Consider the following 17,576-nt stretch of genomic DNA (forward strand, 5'->3'; position numbering starts at 1 on the left):
CACCAAATAATTCATCAAATGTAAATGAAGGATTTATTTAAGGTTGAAATCAAATTAGAGCAGAATAAACAGAATGGGATGTGGTTATGTTGAGAATTAAAACAGATGTGTGCTCATCTGAGATTTGAACCGATGGGCTCGGGCGGCACAGATGGGGCCGTATCACAGCAACAAGGTTCGAGTCCCACACGCACGTTCAGATTTAGGCCTCGGTGCATCGTGGTAATCGGCAGGATGACATTTTAGTATCAGTGTTTTTCAGTATCGAGACTTTACAGACGGAAAAAGAGGAGAAGCTTGGGAGATGAAAGCCAGTGCCTAGCAACCCGTTCACCGACACGTCTCCATGGTCAGTGTCATCGCTGACTCTCCGGTGAGGCCGTGCCTGCGTTCGCTCCGCACAACGTCTCATTTGGCCTCAGAGCCACTCTGCAGTCACAACACCGCTCCAGTGATGATCCCCGATCTGGAGGAATAACATCGGAGAAATAAATAAATCCAGGCTTTTATGTTTGTGGCAACAAGTGCACAGCGCACATTACAGGGCTATTAGAGTTTTAATTACTTATTAATTTAAATTGATGGACAAGATATTGTGTTATCGTGTTCCCCACAGGTTATAACAGTCTATCTGATTTATTCCATCATCTCCCGCTGGTGTTGTATTAATTCCCGGAGGAGGGAAGGTCATGTAACGTTTTATTCAAGGTGATTATGTGTCTGAATTAACTCCGTGTCTCCTCCTGATGAGCAGGAGGTGCCAGCATGAGAACATGGCTGAACTGGGAGTGTAATACAATCGCAGTGTGCGTTTTCCCTTGTGTGTGTGCGCGCGTGTGTGTGTGTCTGTGTGTGTGTAAGCCAGTCTGAAGAGGTGTTGACTTGTTTGTTTCTGATGTAGATGAGAAGGTGCTACATTAAATACATTCCCCGCTTCACTCACTTTGTGTCTCAGCTCCACTCAGACATGTCACTACATATTACATCCTGTGTGTGTGTGTGTGTGTGTGTGTGTGTGTGTGTGTAATGGAAATCAGAAAGGGGAAAGTCTCCTGCAGGTATCTCGGTTTTTATCTGGAAAAATAGGAGCAAGATAAATGTGCATAAAAAGACACATTCAGCAAATGTGTCTGTTCCCATGTTAACGCACGATGACACAGAGACAGAAAAATAAAAGATAATACATTTTAAAGGAACAGTGAACACTTCAATTTGTTAATTGTATATATATATATATATAAAATACACATATATGTTTTTTGATGAAATACATAAATACGAGTGTGAAATTTACATTTATTGCCAAATTCATTTTAACAAATCTACATTTATGAACAATGCTCAGAACGCCACCTAGTGTTTCAGATTGTCTGGGATCTTGCAGGGCCAATGCTTATGTAGAGTGAACTGTCTGCTCAGGTTTTCATCTTGACTGACTCGACTCGACTGGTGTGAATGCACCTTAACACGCGGTTAAACTCGGCTGTCTCAGCTCCAGGAAACTCTGGATATGAGAAGCCTCTCGACTTCAAACACAAACTCAGCTGCAAAAAATGTGGGCGCTGCTACTGGAGGCGTCGCTCGTAGACGTCCTTGACAACTGTGTGTGTGTCTGTGTGTGAGTGTGTGTGTGTGTGTGTGTGAAGTTACTTTCATGAGTAACTCCAAGTGCACCTTTATCCCACAGCAAATATCTTACAGGGTTTTTCAAGGCAGAGTGTGTTATTTGTGCTCATTAGTCAATTCAAACAAAGACTGTAAAATACAATATGTCTGAGAATCTGCTGAAGGAGACTTTAAAAACCGACCATTCTGCTGAAACACTCGTCACGTGATCGTCGTCAAACCTCTGATTTATGTTCGAATTAGCGCCGGACTGGTTTATGGACTTCTTTGAAAGCCGGTTCAAGGCTCAATTGGAAGGTGGAAATTAAAAAGCCCCTCACTCCGGAGATAATGTGCGTCGCCTGGCCAAGGTGACCCACCATCAGTCCTGCAGACCGGTGCACACTTCACTCCGCCGTGTGGAAATCCAGTCGTCACTGGAAAAAAAAAAACTAGGATTATAATTGGGCTCTAAATTGTGTGATGTGTTCCGAGCTTCAAAAAAGAAAAATCTGTGCTTGAACAAATCTCACGGACACATGTTTCCCTTCGTCGGGGAGCGGCTAAGAAGCGGTGACAGATAAACATCGTCTCGCAGAAATAAACAGAAGAGCCTCGGAAACAGATGCTGGTGTTTGGCGTTTGTTTGTCTGTTTCGCTGGTTAACAGGAAATTTGCCAAAACCTGTCAACAGCTCTCAGTGACATTTGGCGGAGAGCCGGGCCAAGAGGAACCGATTTGTTTTTGGTTCAGATCCAATGTGTCCGATTACAAAGCTCGTAACTCCTGAATTCATCTACGACATCTGAAGATTAATAGAAGAAACCGTCTGGTTGTACTTTGATTTTTCTCAACAACTGCTCGTCTTTTTCAATATAAAAAGTATTGACGAGGAACCGTGTCGACTGTCAAGTGTTTTATTGATGCAGCGCTTCTCCAGAAAACTTCAAACGTCACTTTTCTAATGACTCACTTGATAAAAAAAAAAAAAGGCGGAACGACACCACGAGGGGAGAGGAGCGCCCGGACACGAGCCCGGGTTTGTTGTTTCACTGTGTCACACTGGATTTAGTTTAGTCTGTTTATTTATTTATAACAACCGTGCACAACACGACCGCTGACTTTGGTCCCTGGGCAGGAGGATGTAAAAGAGAATAAAGTCCAATACAACAATTAACAGCAAACAACAAACAGAATTCACAAACAGAACCTCACACGTCATTAAAATATACATGACACAGTCTCTAGGTTAGAACACGGTTCCAGCGGATCAATTGATCACGTGACGCGTCTGTCTTGAAAGATTTTACAGTAAAAGAGAAAATCCCTGAGAGGATAAAGAGTTTCAGTTGCTCATTTCTCAGCCACTGTGAAAATCATTATCGTGTCACTAACAGCAAAATGAACTGACCTTGAAATTTAAGAACCAACAAAGATACGTTCGAACTTCTTTTCTTTTAAATACTCTGACAAAAGGGTTTTAAAGTTCCAGTGTGTAAGATTTAGGTGAAAGGGAACAATTGTCAGAAATTTAACGTAGAATAATCCTCATGATGTTTTCACTAGTTCGTTTCATCTTAATTGTATGAATTGTAGTTTTCTTTACCCCAGAAAAGACCCTTTATATTTAAATACTTTATATTTACATGGAGGGGACACTCTCTACGGAGGCCGCCATGTTTTTTACATTAGTGGACAAACTAAACACCTTTTGAGTTTTTATGACAACTGAAGCTACCACAGGTTCTTTTTCATGTTTGGAAGGAGAAGGGGGGGTGAGAGGTGTTCAGCTGCAACATGCAACTTCACCACTAGATGTCACTAAACTCTACACACTGGACCTTTAATTTATTTAAAACAAATTTCCCCTCTGGGACAGTAAAGACACCGCTTCACATCCATGTTGTTCAGACATTACGTGATCCTGTGAACCACTTCTTCTTCTTCTTCTTCTTCTATCGTTTCACACTGTCTCAACTTCCTGAAACTGTAACTTCCCTGCGACCCACAGAACCAAACCACGGTTCAGTTGGATCCAGACTCAGACCATCTGTTCAGGACGGACGAAATGTTTTCCTGAAGGTGTGCGGACCAAAACGAGGCCGGTGTGAAAGCCCCGAAATTCACTACTTCTTACACTATATTTCTAATAGCCAATCATCAATGATGCCCAGACACTAAGGTTAAATGTATTTACTGTGCTTATCATAAACTCTGCACGTTGACACTCGTCCCCTGCTCGTCCCTCATGGTCTCAGCCTTCGTGCACATTTTAAACAGGCGCTGCTCCGGTGAACATGATTTTTGAGCAGACGTTGAAATGTTTTCATCGATCAAGCTCAGAGCAGATTCACGTTTTACATGGAAGCACAGCTGCTCCGTCACCACAGACTCGGCCGCTCGACCCCCTGCACTCAGCTGTTCTTCTCTACCATGTTATCGACCACCATCTTCGGTGTGATCACGACTGAGCTGCGTCCCGAGCTCCTGTTACTCATCCCGTCACCGCTTCTGCTCAGAGCTCCGCGATGACACGAGGACGCCCGGCGTGTGTCCGAGGACAGTGCAGCACGTTGGTGATGGATGGCGGCTGTAAAATCAGCAGAGGAAACATCCACATGCAAATAAAAGCACCTGTCTGTCTGCTCCTCATGAGATACACAAACAACACGCACGCACACACACAGAGGTAATGGATGTTTGAGAGCTCTTAAGGCTGATTCATGGTTCTGTGTCAAAGCTACGTAAGTACGCACTTAGCCTGTGCACGAGGCCGACGCCAGTGTGAGCAGCCATGGTTGTGCGTAGATGTGTGTGTGTGTGTGTGTGTGTGTGTGTGTGTGTCGCACATGTTCTTCTCATGTGAACTTTCTTTCTGATGTAAAATACAAAGTTGTGTTTCAAAGGCTCTGTCACATCTTTTTTTTTTGGGGTGACGGTCACTGCATCTCTCGAGCTAAACGCAGACAATGATCTTCTGTAACTTTAGTGGACAAGTGGGTGAATTAGCTGGAATCTGTTGACGCAGAAAGAAAAGCTCTGTTCAAACAGACGGACTTTGAAAATGAAAACTGAATTAACTGAAGAGAATCGATCATTTATTGGTTTAACACAGAGCAGTGACAAACGCTTTCACAACTATAGTGAATGCATATACATATAAACATATATATATATATATATTATATATACATATAGATGTAAAACATAGGCATGTTTTCATTTAAATATCTAAATCAGGTTTCATATCTCGGATAAGATCTCGAGGGTCAGGAGATGATTAATGAAAGCACTTGTTTTATATAATTACAGGTATAAACAGATAATCTGTGAATAAAAATTACAAACACAAAACCACTTTTGGCGAAGCTGATCGTCTTCTGGTGAGAAAAAGGTTACATACAACTATTTACTTCCACTTTTCTCCAAACTGCTTCAACGACAGAATCGTCCGAAGGCTGAGATATGACTCCAGGGGTTAACTCACCATGTTCCAGGTGTTCCTACAAAACTTTAACATCTCCGACATGTGGGAGGATGAATAGCGGCTGAACTCCCACCCCCGAGTTGAGCGGTTGTGCGTGGAGGAAGAACATTTGGCCGAGTCTGTTACTCCAGCAACGCGTCCTTTTACACGTCCCTCCAATCTTAGAAAAAAAGAAGCACTCTCGCCTCCTGATTTTTATTTTTAAGTTAATCAACACCACCTGGACATGTGTGAAAATGTATTTGCCTCTGCTATTATTAAATCCAACCAAACTCCACTGTTAATTGGGCTCAGCTGCGGTAACACACAGACGGGCCTGGAGAGCAGCTTCAGTCCGCTCATCATTAAACCTCTTCTGGATAAAATAAGCACCGAGAAATGTCACGACGAAAGAAAACTCAAGAGATGAGGAAGAGGGTCAGTGACATACACGAATCTAAGGAGAATTTCAAAACTACTTCTGTGGCCGTGGAGTTTCTTCGTGTGTGGCTCTGACGGGACAAGGTGGACGGACGAGTGGACAAACACAACATTAGGACATGAAGGATCACTGTCAACGTCTTGACTTGAACCTCATCGACCTCCGAAGCGGCTGAATAAAATCTTCAGTTGCCTGATCTCCTGTTATCAAAAGCAATTGATTGGAATATGCATCTTAAAGTGGACCAATTTCTGTTTTGGGGTTTTGAAATGAATGATTTTTTAAAAAGCAGCATTTTCTTTCTGTTTATCTTTTTTTATTGAATTTGGTTGGATGATCCGAAAGATTCAGATGTTACAAAATAAGCCCAAAATTGAAGAAACCAGTGATGACTTCTTTTTCAAAGCAACAACTATTGGAAAAATTATTTTCTTAATAATTACACTTCTGATTAAAAACTGTATTTTTGTGTTTCATCAGGTCACAAAATACAAACTTTTAAACTCCTATAATTTCTGTGCATGCGTCCGAACATAAACCTGCATCAACCTAAATCCACCACTCTTCTCTTCTTACGGCTTAAACTTAAGAGACAGATCCTCAGCTCCACCTTCAGCCTCGGCCTCTGAGATCCTACAAGATCTCTCTGTGTCTAAATTGTGCGTGTGCATGTACGGGCACGCTCCTCCTTTCTGTTTGGAGAGCAATCTCACGTTATCCACAACCAGCAACCTTCTGTCCAATTAGATCTCCCCTCGTCGTACTGTGCATCATTACAGCTGCTGTTGTCTCCGCTCTGCTTTGCATATAAATTACTCAGTACAAAAACGCTGTACACACACACACACACACACACACACACATCGAACGACGGAGCATAAAAGGATGTCGACGCACGCGGGCGGTACTTGTTGTGTGTGAGATCACAGCAGAGACTATGATTCCTCACAAAGTCCTTGTAAAACAAATCTCTCAGGTCACAACTGTCGACAACCTCCGATCTGCCGAGTGAATCGCACCGACAGTAATTCACCATTTTGCTGATTTGTCTCAGATGAAAAGGGGACGACTAACAATTCTGACAACGAGGAGCCGAGTTCTGTGAGAGAGAAGTGAAGTCCACTGTGAGTTTTCCATCAGGGAGATCTCTGCTTTTCAGAGATAATAAGAAGAAGAAGAACAACAACAACAAGCTGGTGTTAGACCATTCTCCTGGACGGGACTGAAACTATCTTAATAAAAAAGTGCTGCACCCCCCCCGGCCTCCAGTATCCTCACTTGTGTGTTTACATATTATATTTGAATATTTGAATCAAGGTAACAGAACGTTTCATTTGCAGTATTTTCCTTCCACTGCAGATTTTAATCGAAGACAACAACAATATTGGACTCGGTTTTAAATTCATAGATTTTTGGACTTTGAGCTTATTGATTCCTGTTTTACTTTTAAAGTATTTATCTTGTGTGTCTTTGCCTGATTTACTTCCTGGTCCTACTTCCTAACTTCCTGATTTACTTGTCCCGTTTTCCGCTCCTGTGATTTCCCGCAGCGCCCGGTTTCACCTCTGCCCATTGTCCTCGTACCTCTCTGCTGTGGTTAGTATTTATTCTGTGTTGAGCCCCGAGGTAGTTTTGTGTTTGGATCCATTGCATTTCAGTTCCCCTGTTTCTCTGCCTCCAACAAAGACTCTAAGTCAGTTTTATTTTAATTAAACTCACTGTTGTTTCGACCGAGCGAGTCTCCAGTGTTGATCCTATGGGTTTTTTAATAAGCCGCTGTAAAGTGGCTGCGCATTTATGGTTGTGCTGCATTTCTAACTTCAGTAAAATTTTCTCTAAGATTCAATTTACTCTTTGTAAATCTAAAACTTCCACTTTCAACTTGAGTTGTGACACCACAATGGAAACTGTGGTATTTTTTGGATCAGCGGCAGCAAGTGATTCCAGCAGTCGATGTTTGTATGGGAGTTGCGAAGGTTAAGGCTAAATGAGATTTACTGAGTGTTGTTCTAAGGTCATCAATAGTCAGTCAATCAGCGAAGGCAAACAAACCCAAATAGGGAGAAAGCAAAGAGGCGAAAACTAAAAAACGGACCGAAATAATGAGAAGGAAGAAGAGAGGATTGAATTCTGCAGCTACGACAGACAACCTGGCGAAGGACGACCGAATACTGCTGCTTTCCTGTCACGTATTTTACATCAGATCCCGAGCAGGCGAGTGGGAAAAACGTCCACGTCATATTTTAACTCATAGATTCGAACGTTTCGGTTCTCGTACAGTTGTGATGTCTCCTACTTGGCAAAAACAACTACAACCACAAAAATCTAAATGGTCTCCCTCACACATTTTATCAGGGGCAGGATGAGTTCCTGAAAATGTCTGAACTTAAAGACTCAGAGATTTGCGTTCTACCCCCCCCCCCCCCACAATGAATAAGCGTATTTACCAGCTGAGGTCTTATTCGTGTGAGGCTGCAGCACATTGTCAGATGTTCTATTGGCACCTTGATATTTATTTTCAAGGCTAAATTTGACTGCAATCATTTAAATGACTCACTTTTCTTCTGCGGTGTTTATTCATCTTTCTTATTCATCATTTATTCATTCTTTTCTTTTTTTATTTTATGATTAACAACAGTTTAATGTGTCTTTCACAAATCAAATAGCTGCTTATCTCATAAAAACACATTAACACACACACACGCAGGTACGTTTGTGTGAACCAAAGATGTTCACTTCTAAAATAACAACATAAAAAAACCCATCTGAAGTGCTTCTTCAGTACGGAAAAGAAAACACGTGCACAAATATTCCGCTTCAATAATTAAGTGGCTAATCGCAGAAAATAGAAAAGAATAATCTCTCTGCTATTTACTGTTGACACAGTTGTGAACATGAAAGCTCGGGCTGACACACACATGTATGGAGACAGAGAGAGAGAGAGGGGGGAGGGGGAGAGAGAGAGAGAGAGAGAGAGAGAGAGAATGATGTTTTCTTGTTTTTCTGCTTGCACTCTCTCATTTTCATGCTGTTTTATTCGGACTCATCAAGAATTCTGTCAGAAGTCGTCTTTGAAGACTTTGGCTCAGCACCGTGCTCTCTTGTCCTGGTTTTGTTGATATTTTTCTTTCTAAATGTTAATTTGATGCTTATGTTTGTGTGTGTTTGTGTGTGAGTGTGTGTGTGTTGTGTGTGTGTGTGTGTGTGTGTGTGTGTGTGCGTGTGCGTGTGTGTGTGTGTGTGTGTGTGGGTGGAGTCCTCAGGGTGGTGTTTGCAAATAAAGCCTGAAGCTGCCTGACAACAGTTGTCGTGATGCTCCAACACTAACTAACTCATTAAAACACACTGACTCACGGACAGATAGACGGTGAGCTGTCGTCTGCAGAAAAACCACAGACAGACAGACAGACAGACCAGTCAGCTCAGGTTCAGACCTTTAAACACCAACGTCTGTTCCTGACAAAGTTACCACGCTGGTTTGCTGAGTGTTGCAGTTTCCGTGTCGGCTGTGGCTCTTTCAAAGTAAAATGATGCAAACAGTGCAGCCTGTAACAAATGTACTGCGCGTGGAACTGACTATCACCTGTAACACATCGTTACACACGTTACATCACCTTTTTATGAAAGGCCTGAAATGTGTGTTTATATTATTTCCTCCTGGACGAGAAACAGACAGAGAGCTGTTGTGTTTCACACACGGTCGAGTCACGGACTTGGACTGTCTCTTCCGGCCGGCTCAGAGATCACGTCCTTCACTTTCCAGCTCTAGTTTTGGTCTCAACCAACTTCTGAGGGAAATATCCGTGAACGGAAAAGCTAAATGAGCCGAGAGTCAACATAAAGCTTCATAAAAACAATTCAGGTGAATTGAATTTCATGTTATCGTAACGTTTTCACACTTAAATTATATTTGATATTTTTAAAATGTACATTTAATTTGATATTAGTAAATATCAGCTATGCTGTAATACACACACACACACACACACACACACACACACACACACACACACACACACACACACACTGGTCACTGTTCAACGAAACTGTTTAATAACACTGCAGTAAATGTCAGTGGCTTCACTTAAGCTGCTGTATGTTTAAAACACTAAAATCATTTATGTAATTACTTCCTGTAAAAGGTATAATCAGCTGTGATTCAGGGTGTTTAGCTCACGTATACAGATAAAGACATTATTATAATTATCTCATGATTCCCCAACACGAGATCAGATCAGTGGATGATAAGCAGGAGGGTCACGTGGGGAGTTTTCACTTCACGTGGCAAAAGGTTGTGTAGCAAAGAACCCGTGTGATGAAACAAACTTTTCTGATGTTCGATAACAGGATGTCTGCGCGAGACTATTTCTGTAACACTTCAAACCCGATGATCCAACATCGCCCTGTCGTCGGCGTGCAGAGGTGAGAGACGCATGCGCTCTACTTCACACTCCAGCTCTTTCTCTCTTTTTTTCATTTCTGTCGCTTTCCATGAAAACAACCAAGTGCCACCTTTTAATTTTCCCCCTGCAGGAGGACAGATGTGCATCACAGCCGAACCCTCTGTCTCACCTACAGAACAGAGGTTTCGACACCACGGAGGCTGCGATGGCACCGTTTCAGAGCGACTGTTAACTATCGCCGACCCCTACAGGTTCCGTCACTCGTAGGTTAGCAACAGCCTCGACTCACATTCATCCCTTTGACTGCCAAGATATAAAATACGAGGATAATCATGATTATTCCAATCGGGACAGTTTGGTGGCGAACGTCGGAAACTGGGACGTTTTAGTGTTTCGCTGAGGTTTTGTCGGGACTCAGCTTCACACGGGGGACGATCCCGGACGAACGGGGACATCTGGTCACTGAGCGGTCACAAACACAGTTTCAGAACTTCTAGGTTTTCTTGACTCCCTCCAGCAAACGTTCCAGCAGCAGGAGTCCTCCTCCTGTTTTATTATCAGACTTTGAACGTGTTCCTTTCTTTCTTTCTTTGCCTCCCCTGACAGAAACTGATATAAAACAACAATATCTCACCAAAGAGACTTTCACGTCCTCACACCTGCATATTCACACAAACCACGGGACTTTGAATTGTAATTAAAGTTGAAAGGCTCCACCATCAGATATGCAGTATATACCATATATTTAGAGGGGGGGGTTAGAGAATGGATTGTGATTGCAGTGTTCAGTCTTGACCATTATGTTCATTCAGAATAATTGGGCAATCATAATAACAAGTTCTTATAATAGATTTTATTGAGCACAGTAGCTCTGCTGGGTGTAAGATACAAGAAATGGTCGCACTTATACATATATATACAGTATATTACTAAACTAAATATATATATATATATATATATAAAACATCAAAAATTAAAACCAGGGGTATCTGATGAGGTTTTGTCTCCGGTGACTGCTGATCATTGAATAATTACTTCATTCATGTGATATATGTGTTTAAACAGGTCTTTCTCTGTGTGTTTAAAAATTCATTTTCAGTATTTCAAGTATAAACACAACATAAAACCGCAACTCAGCGGCCAGAACATATTGTTCTCTAAAACCCGGACACCACGCACCCTCACTAACCTACACATCTCTCCGTGTGGTGTCACCTGTGCATCCTCACATCATGTTCCTTTTCTCATCAGGAGAAGACGTGATATGTCGCCCACTAAAAATCCATGTCGGTTCACATTTTGACTTCCTCTAATGACGGTCTCCTGTGTTCAAACGTCGTCCGACGCGTTCAAACTGTGAAATGAAGGCGAAGAAAACAAGGTCCTGGTTGTTGTGGAGCTCTCGACCACATCGCATGATCCTTAACAGCAGGTGGAGCAGATAACGGAGGAGTCACATGAACGAGAGGAGCTTTTAAAAGCTCTCGTTCCGTTACAGCTGGACAGATGAAGAACATGAGATATGACTGAAAATGAAAACGTCTGCGGGCGGCTGGTGTGACTTTGATAACGCAGGATTTCGAATTGTTAGCTAAATGTTTTTAATGAGTGTGATTTGAAGCGTGTGCGGTCACAGCGGGCCCAGGTGTGTGTGTGTCTGTGTGTCTGTCTGTGTGTCTGTCTGTGTGTGTGTCTGTGTGTGTGTGTCTGGAGGGTTAAGATCATCTGTGAAGATAATCACTTAAGACCGGCCTGAAATTGGGTCGTTTTTTTGTGATTATCAGGAGGCAAATTGGGTTCAAGATCGACCTGCTGATCCTCAAGTGTGTGACAGGCAATAACGATCAGAGCGAAGAGACACTTTATTTGCATTTCTACCAAAATACTTTCAGCCACTTTACTGCTCTGATTCGAAGTTAGTGGTTAATAGTGTCTGATACTTATTTAATGTCTTGAATATAAAGCTCGGAGTTGAGCTGATTCCTCCATTAGTCGAGTCACCGGCTGATAGAAAAATAATCGGCGGGTTTCATGCTAATATATTAACAGTTTAATTCATTTTTCAAGCACAAATGTTTTTTAAAAATAGTCATATTTGCAGATTTCAGACACATTTTGCTGCTTTTTCTTGTGAGTGTTTTTGAGATTTGGTAAAATAAAAGATGTGAAGATGTCACCTGCAGTTTAGGACAAGTTTTCTTTCGTGTTTTCTCTTATTGCTCAAAAAAGTTCAGCAGTTTTCATCCTTGTGTCTTTGTGGTGTGTGTCTGTGTGTGTGTGTGTGTGTGTAACACCATTAACAGACATGTAGGTCAGTGACGGGTGTGTTTTGGTTACTTGCACTGATGCATTGTGTGTGTTCATTCATGCAGGGAAGCTGAAGTCTTGGGGGGGGGGGTAAAGAGGTCATATGTGTTTTAATATGTGGCACATATACACACAAACAGACACACACACACATGCTGAGCGTCTCGACAACGCACACAAAGAACGCTCTCGCAGCGTTTTTTACAGACGAGCATTAAGCTGTCAGAGAGGAGACGTTTGCGAGGGGAAAAGCGAAAAACTCATTTGTTCAGCTCAAGAATGAAAATGTCAGATTGCTTAATGAAAACGAATACATACATACTGCCACAACACGTACAGTGTTTAAGAGAGCACGACAAGCACACGCATGTGCACGTGAATACACACGTAGCAGTACAAACTGACGGCGAGCAGCCACGGCAGAGCACCATTGTTCTCTCTGGGTGAGGGTGAATTAAAATCTGCATAAATTATGTTATTTGTGCATAATGTCATTTCAAAATAATATTGTACACCTTTGCTGGTTAGATATCAGGTTATATATATATATATATATATCAGTTATATATCAGGTTATATATATATCAGTTATATATCAGTTATATATCAGGTTATATATATATCAGTTATATATCTGGCTAGTGAGCACGACCTGACGGGAATCTGCAGCGTCAGAGATTTAAAAGTAGATTTCCTGTCAAAAAGCCGAACTGAAACAAAAACTGATAAGACTTAAGACTCATGGATGTTCTCTGGTTTCAGCTTTTTATTTTGAGGACTGTTGATCTTCTTCTTTTTTAAAAAGAAACCGTAACTTCTCTCACTAGGTTTATGGAAAATGCAGCGTTGCAGTTCAAAGTCATGACAAACGAGCCGCAGATAATCACAGCAGCGATATTTAATTAAAACATCTTTGAATGTTGCTCCAGGTTACTTAACGGCAATGCTTACAATGATATATAAAGTATTTGCATGTAAACAACTCAAGAAACATGTAAATGCCGTGTTTAAATACGTTTTATTAAAAGAAGTGAGAAGGCCGTGAGAATAAATTCTAGTGAAATAATGTCTTTCAGTTCTGTAAAGAAGTTAAAGTTATCAGTAAGATGCCCTTGTAATTCAGTATTGATGGGGTCACCGGGTCTGAAAATATGACTGAATTAAATAGAAACCACTCCAGGGACGTTTTTAATTGAGCGCTCTGAGTGTAGGTGATGTTTCTAACATGGAGGTAATAAGACCCGGTGAAGTGGCGGCGAACAAAGCTTGTGGCCGTGACCGAATAACAGCAGAGCTCTGAATCTATTCACAGGTTCACTCAGTGTTACTTGCTGTTTGTCAGTGCTGATGCATGGCACCCTGCCTGACTCTGTGCTGCCTGGCGATTAGTGACAGTTATTAAGAACGAAACTCGAAAAAATATCCAGCATGGAAAATTAGAGACCAATTGCTCTGGCTAGTATAATTTACCAAAGAACTAGAACGACTTCTCTTGGACAGATTGCAAGAATATATAATAACCACTGACAATCAATTTGTTCTATAAACAAACGTGGCACAGATATGTGTATATATATATATATATATATATATATATATATATATCTACAGCACCACAATATGTGTTGGATGCATCTAAAGCTTTTATGTTTTTTTATTTTTTACGTTGGAAGAAGTGAATTTTCGTTTTTCTGTGAACTATATCTTTAAGTTTCATGTTGCGAATGTGTGAAAAATTTAACAGCTCAAACTTTCTTTTGCATAATTCCAGGTTTTGGCAGCTCTGTTCAACAGGTGTGAACTAGACGGCATTCATTACATTTATTATTCATTACACTTTGCAACTTTCACCTGTTAAATCCAACAAACCCTCAGGGAGAGATGATAAAGCTCATTTCTAAATAAAGCTAATCTCTGCCAGGCTTTGTGGAGTCATTACATCTCAACACTCCCAGTCTGACCTCTTTGCTTTTGCATCTTTTTACTTCTGCCGGTATTACAGACACTGTTTGTTCTTCTCTTCCTTGTCCTGTTGATAATTTGTAATCTCTAATTTGCTTTATGTCAATTTATACAGACCACAGGAAGACAAGCAGGCACTTAGTGGACGTTAATACAGTTCAGAACAAAGAAATAAAAATGAAACCGATGCTGCAAAAAGATCCTCAAACTCATTCATTCAAATACCAGACAAACACCTGAGTTGTAATCCAGGATTAGCGCGATCAAGATCTTTTCCTCGGCTGTGTGTGTTAAACGATTAAAGCCGGACGGGCCTATTTACAGAGGAGGAAGGATGATCAGTTCAAAAAAGAAAAAAAAAAAAACTGTGAGTGGAGGAGAGCAAATTGTTAATGTGCTTGTCTCTTGTTCTTTCATGCAAAACCAGTGTTTGCTCTTCCAGTGAGAGAGGGAGAGGAGGAGGAAGAGGAGGAGGAAGAGGAGGAGACAGAAATATAATGAAACTAAAGGAAAAGATGACAGAGGACTCTTCTGTGCAGCCGCTGATAGAACCTGGATGAATGACAAAGAGTTGTAATTAATAAAGTCAAAGGATAATCAGGAGCCTGCATGCACACGTACTTGGACATGCAGGCTTTGCTCGCTCCGTGTCACGCTGTCGTGCACGCACTCACTCACACACACACACACACACACACACACACACACACACACACAGACACACACAGTGAGTATCTCGCTCTGCACAGCTGAGAACCAGAGGCTGCTGCTGCGTGATGGAGAAGCCGAGAACAAATATAAAGTGAGGGAGCACCTAATGAAGATTTTAAATGAGGACGATCCTGTGAAAATATGATAACCCTCTCTCCTCACCCACTGTGTCCCTCCCCGCTCTAATGCCGCCACTTCTTCATTCCCCGCTCTCCCGCCGCTCCCCTCCTCCCTCTCTGTGTGTCCTGCACCCCATAAACTCTGCATTATTTTAATTAGGATTTGTACACTCCAACACTTTAATTTTCTCTTACTTATTTTCCCCAGAAATCTCAGTTTTATTAGTTATCAAACCATTCCAGACCAAACTCATAATTACGCTCAGTCCCCGGGGGAGGAGTGGACGTGTGCGTGTGAGTTCGAGTGTGTGTGTGTGTGTGTGTGTGTGTGTGTGTGATGGGGTTTATCTAGACTTAGGAGGACTCACGAGGAAACCTAACAGCACAAGACGTTGGTACGAACCTCACTGAGAAAACAGACGATTGTAGAGATAAAGAGCAAAAAGGGCCTGAGGTTTATTTTACAAGGTAAAATTTAGGAGGAAATGAATGAATGTGAGTCAGAGACGTGTAATCTTAAGAATATCACAACCTCTGTGTGTGTGTGTGTGTGTTCGACTGTGAATGAGGTTTTTTCTCTCCATAAATTCATCGTTTGGTTAAATCTTAGAGCGACAGGTAATGTTATTTACCTGTCGTAATTGGTTTTCCCAAATGGCAGTTTTCTTCATCTCTCACACACACACACACACACACACACACACACACACACACACACTGAAGGTTAAGACAATGAAAATGCTATCTCAGATAGTGGAGGCACAAAGTCAACATACTTTTCTCACACAGACTTGGACGTGTGTGTGTGTTTGTGTGTGTGTGTCTGAGGAGCCAGATGTTCTCTCCCAGGTGAAAATAAAACTGTCATTTGTCCATCTCGCCTTCCGCCTTTCCACCGATTCATCACCTCTCGCTCACCTCTCCGTGATCCACGTTATCGTCCCCGTGCGTCTCTGCGGCTCCCCCCCCGCGTTGACTCGGGCTTCTGAAGGTCACAAAAACCACATTCTCAGTTCGTCTGGATGAGCCGAGAAAACTGTGAACGCAAATGAAATGATGAATTCAGTTTGTTCAAATGCTGCCAAACACTGGATCACAACCAATGTCAGAAAGTTAAACTACCATTTTAAAAAAAGTCATTCTCTGAAATAAACAGTGAAGCTGTTGAAAATAGACTTTTTGCTTCCATTCAGTTTTACTCATGTTCAAGTCAATCCGGCAACATCTACATCTCTGTACATTCTCTATGATTTATGAAACAATTAAAATACCTTTGACCTCTTTTAGTGAACACTGCCATAAAGAAGCTGTTAACACAGCGTCCACATGTGTAGTTCCATTCAATCTCACAGAATGAGTTATTTAGGAACGGATCCTTTCCACACGAGACATTTTGACAAATCACTGGTGAAAAGGTTCAGGGTCCCGGTTCTGTGTGTGTGTGTGTGTGTGTTCACTTTTAATGACGTCTACTACAGTCACACTGTGAGTTCCATAATGTGGGTGAAAGCACATTAACAATTTTCCCCACGTTAAATAAAAATATGTAAAGTAAAAACACAACACGCTCACAGGCTGATGTAACTTCACCGCCTGCTTTTAAAACTTCTGACCTTTTCGTATCAAATCGAGTCGGGCAGATGTCGATCAAGCACGTTCTGCACGCGGCCTCGTTGCTCTCGAGGACGTCTAATCAGTCAAGGGAAGAACGAGCCGTCAGACAACACACACGTAACGGAGCCAACGCATTTTTTTTTAAAATGTCTCCGTCTGAACAAGTAGAACACAGCAAAATTGCATCAAATCCAAGTTCAGTGCTGTTTAAATGTTTTGTAAAATCTTTTTATTCCATACATGGTGCACCACCGATGAATGTCTACCATCATGCATTGCGCTCGCAGCAGGGGGCGAAGGGGTGAGGGCAGCAGGGGGCGAAGGGGTGAGGGCAGCAGGAACAACCCGACCCGTCTTATAAATGTAAATAGGAGCAGAGCATCAGAGCACAAAGTGAGACGAACACGTTTATTTCTATAAAGTATTCATAGTGAGGGTACAGTCACATTTAAAATGTACTGTCTGATTCTTAACAAGGTTTAAGAGATTTTTATTTTTTACACATGTACTGTTGGTAGTTCGGTTGAGTACTTACATGTAAAGATAAATGTTGTCAACATCGCCCACATACTGATTGTGATTCACGAACAGATCGTTCTTTTCAATCCAGGCTTTTCAGTTTGCCGCTGCCTTTATATTGTGTCACATCTGAAATTAAATATTAAAACATATATAATCATAGCAAAAGGAGAATATATGCAATCTGTCACTAAGAGCTACAGAGCTGCTCAGGAGTATATATATATATATATATATATATATATATTCGAAGTGGCATTAAAAGTTCTAATCTAGTTTAATTTAATATGTGAACTTTGGATCCAAGGCGTAAAAACACCCACACGCGTGTTTGTGTGCTCGGGTTCACGCAGCTTTACCGAGGATTTCTCACAGGATTTTGTCTCATGACGTGTCTGGACCTCTTTATATACAGTCTATGGTCTGGA

At 41.6% G+C, this 17,576-nt stretch overlaps 1 long non-coding RNA gene across 1 annotated transcript; it reads right to left on the reverse strand.

Moving 5' to 3' along the window:
* Nucleotides 1–7: 7 nt before the first annotated feature.
* LOC138411137 (uncharacterized) lies at nt 8–16,051 on the reverse strand. Its single transcript, XR_011243792.1, has 3 exons — nt 15,934–16,051; nt 1,986–2,042; nt 8–466 (listed from the first exon to the last, which is right to left on the reverse strand). It is a non-coding gene; the product is annotated as an uncharacterized lncRNA (long non-coding RNA).
* Nucleotides 16,052–17,576: the final 1,525 nt, after the last annotated feature.

The sequence above is a fragment of the Paralichthys olivaceus genome, chromosome 8 (genome assembly GCF_024713975.1).
Source record: "Paralichthys olivaceus isolate ysfri-2021 chromosome 8, ASM2471397v2, whole genome shotgun sequence".
Classification (NCBI taxonomy): Eukaryota; Metazoa; Chordata; class Actinopteri; order Pleuronectiformes; family Paralichthyidae; genus Paralichthys; species Paralichthys olivaceus.